Source organism: Gekko japonicus, unplaced genomic scaffold (assembly GCF_001447785.1).
Source record: "Gekko japonicus isolate JY-2015 unplaced genomic scaffold, Gekko_japonicus_V1.1 scaffold3426, whole genome shotgun sequence".
NCBI lineage: Eukaryota > Metazoa > Chordata > Lepidosauria > Squamata > Gekkonidae > Gekko > Gekko japonicus.
The window spans coordinates 71,817-75,243 of NW_015160330.1; positions in this window are offsets into that span (position 1 = coordinate 71,817).

The window sequence follows — 3,427 nt, forward strand, 5'->3', positions numbered from 1 at the left end:
ATTTTTACTGATTCCTTCTTATGCAGCTCTCTCTGGCTTTTTTAAAGTTTGCCTGAGCGGGAGGACACGTCCTCTTTTGCCTTTGGAGAAGAAGGGAAAGAAAACAGAACAGGGAGGAAGTGTCAGCCTAAAGAGAGAGGTGGACATGGGGGAGGGCAGCACTTAAATACCCACAGAAACAATTCCACTTTAGAAAGGATTAGCAATTTGAAATTGGATGAGAACAAAGAATCGCAGCAAGAGGAGTTTTGGTCGCTGCAGGGCAACGGTGTGCTGGAAGCGGTCTGAATGCAGATTCCTGTAAGACAAATGCAGAAACAAGAAAAAGTCCCGAGCCGAAGTGGGAGTGGAAGCGGGAGGGAATGCAGAATGGAAGAACAGGATGTACTCAGAAACCGAGGCAAAATACGGGAGTAGAAAGGGCCACTGTTACAAAGGGTATCTCGCCTCGCCAAGCTCCGCACCCACAAAGCTGTTTCCAGAACGTCAAGCCCTCCACTGGAGAGCTGAAAGAAGGAAAGAGCCCGAAATGCCACAGAGGAGCACAATGCAGCTGGTTTCCCTGCAAGGCAGCTGAATAGCGCTCAGGTGTTTTGTTCTTCGGAAGGAGCCATCCTGGTGCGGTCAAATACGAACCTTTATTCCCCACCGTTGGGCACTGGGAGAACTGACCCAATTGTCTTCTTCTCTAAAGGAATTAAATAAAACATTATTTCATCTGATCTCCCCGTTACTGTGGAGTGACAAGAAGGAAAGAGCTTAGAAAAGTCTTGGTTGAGGACTCTTTCTTGGACACTTCTGGAGGCAAGATATTAAGGGGATCCTCTGTCTGATTCAGAAAGGCTGAGCTCTTACCTGGGACGCTGCAGGTCTTCCTACAGCCCGGGGGCTCCTGGTCTTTGTCTCCTTGACATTCCAGGGACAGAGACATGCATGAGGTCTATGCTACCATCTTAACTCCTGCAAAGAAGGGCGTGCTCTGTATGAAGCACCAGAGGACTGCCTCGGCTGATGGAGATGGCTGGGAGGATATATAGGCGAGGGACCCTTGAGGTATGCTGCGGTTGAGGCAGAAAAACCACAACAGTGGGAACAACAGCTGATTTGCTAGATGAATTCAGAGTGCCTCTCAGGGGAGCCTCATTGGAGCAAGCACCCACCGGCTCCATTGTCAGCCTTGCTGTTACCCAAAGTAGACAGTCTCCACTTGAGTTGGGGGAATTAGCTAAAGGAGACAGAGCAAGAGGCAGGTAACTGAGGTTTCCACCTATGTACACCAGGATTTGTCCCCATGGGAACTCTCAGAAATAGCCAGGCAGTTGCTCAACTGAAAGAGTTTTTATTAAGAACAGTATAAAACAAAAATTCACACAATAAACACACACGGGAGCTAACTAAGAAAGGCAGGGAGGAAAGGGCAGAGATTTTTAGGGAAGGGTGATATTTACTAGTCCTGAAGAGGTCCATGGAGGCAGCAAGTTGAAGAAGGAAACGGTCAGCATTTCAGCAAGCAAGAGAGAGAAGGCCCACATGCAAGTGGTGTGTGTGTGTGGTGCATCCAAGAACACACACACACTCACTGCTGGGGCAGCAGGGTGACATATTTATAGGGCGAAACACATCCTGAGGCAGGTTGACTCACTGCCAGAGGACAATGAGTTCATGGGTCTACTGGAGGTAGACAGAGGTGGGAGAGGTTTGATGGCTTCACAAGGACTGGACAGGAAAGGTACTAAAGAAGGTGAATAGACTTAAGCATTGATTATTTGCCTCTTAATCAAGGGTAATGGGTGAAGGGGTAACCCTTGAAGACCCCACCCCCAGGGCAAATAGCTGTCCCCAGCCTGAAGCTTGAAGGGAGGAGGTGGGATTGGGGAAAGCGCCTGCCGCCTACAGCCTCTCCTGCCTTGTGCATGATCGGATCTTCTTGCAAGAGGAAAGAGGGCACCAATAGGGTTGCCAGCCTCCAGGTGGGGCCTGGGGTTCTCTTCGAATTACTATTGATCTCCAGACTTCAGAACTCAGTGGCTACAGACCAGTGTTTCTGAGGGAGCCTTTGCTCATATCAGCCTGCCAATGAGGGCTGACGACTCTGGGTCGGGTGATTCCTAGAGGCTTGGAGGTGCAGCCTGAAGAGGGGTCTGAAAAGCCTCAGCAGGGATCTGATGACAGAAAAAATCCTCCCTCCAAAGATGCCATTCTCTTCAGGGCAATGGATCTCTGCAGTGTGGAGATCAATGGTCATTCCAAGAGATCTCTGGGTCCCACCTGGACACTAGCAAGCTTCAGATCAGCTCCTGACCCCTGTTTGGCCTTGCGTGAAGGGCCTATTCAGCAATGGACTCCAAGTTTTGGAACTCCCTGTGCCCAGGAGGCTATTAACCTCCTGAAGGGGGCTGAAACCAGTGCTGTGATTTTTTTTGAATTCCTCATTCAAATGTTTTTGTGATTGTACTACAGCTGTTTCATTGCAACTTATCTTGTTTAGTTTTAGTTTCACATTTTTATTACCTAGGTTGTAGTTTTAGTTCTTTGGATTTTACTGCCATTTTTGCTGGCTAATTCAGATGGAGTTTTGTTATCTTATTGTTTTTGCTGCTGTTAGTAGATTTTTACTTTATTCTGATCATAGCTTTGTATTATGTAATGCCCTGAATATTTTCGTTTTGTTTTATATATTTAGATAATTTTTAGTGGCCCCTGCACATGGCTGCTTGAGGTGACTTAACGACAGGGGTCATTTCATAGAAAAAGAGCTAGGGGGACTCATTAGCATAACTCATTAGCATATGCCACACCCCCTGACATCACCGGTCAACCGGGGGGATGGCGTCGCCCCACGTCCCCCCCCAAATGACCCCTGCTTAACGATAATGAAAAAACCAAAATAATATGAACAAATATATATTTTTATTTATTATTCAATTTATATCCCGCCCTCCCGTCAGGCTCAGGCAAAGCATTACAATTAGTCGGAACATCAAAAATGAAAACAGCTTCAGAAAGTTGTGCAACTGCAGGACACGATAAAAGTATATCTAAAACAACAGCTGTCTTAAGAACATCAGAAGACCCCTGCTGGATCAGACCAATGGTCCATCTAGCCCAGAATCCACAGTGGCGATTCCCTTCAGTCACCATGGCTAAAAGCCATGCAGAGGTCATTTCCTGCAGGAGTGCACAGGAACGGAGCTCCGGCAGTAAAGAGCCCAGGGGGCGGGCACATGCAACAAGCCCCACCCCCTGCTCCCAGCAGCCCTCCGTCAGAGCAAGAAGCAGCCAGGCAAGTATACGAACTCCCCCCCTGCCCCCCCTCCAAGACAATCCAGTGGTACCTTCAAGACCAAGTTTTATTCAGGTACAAGCTCTCCCACCTCTGCGAGGACAGATCTGCACGTTCCCCCCCCCCCCCAATACTTACAATCAA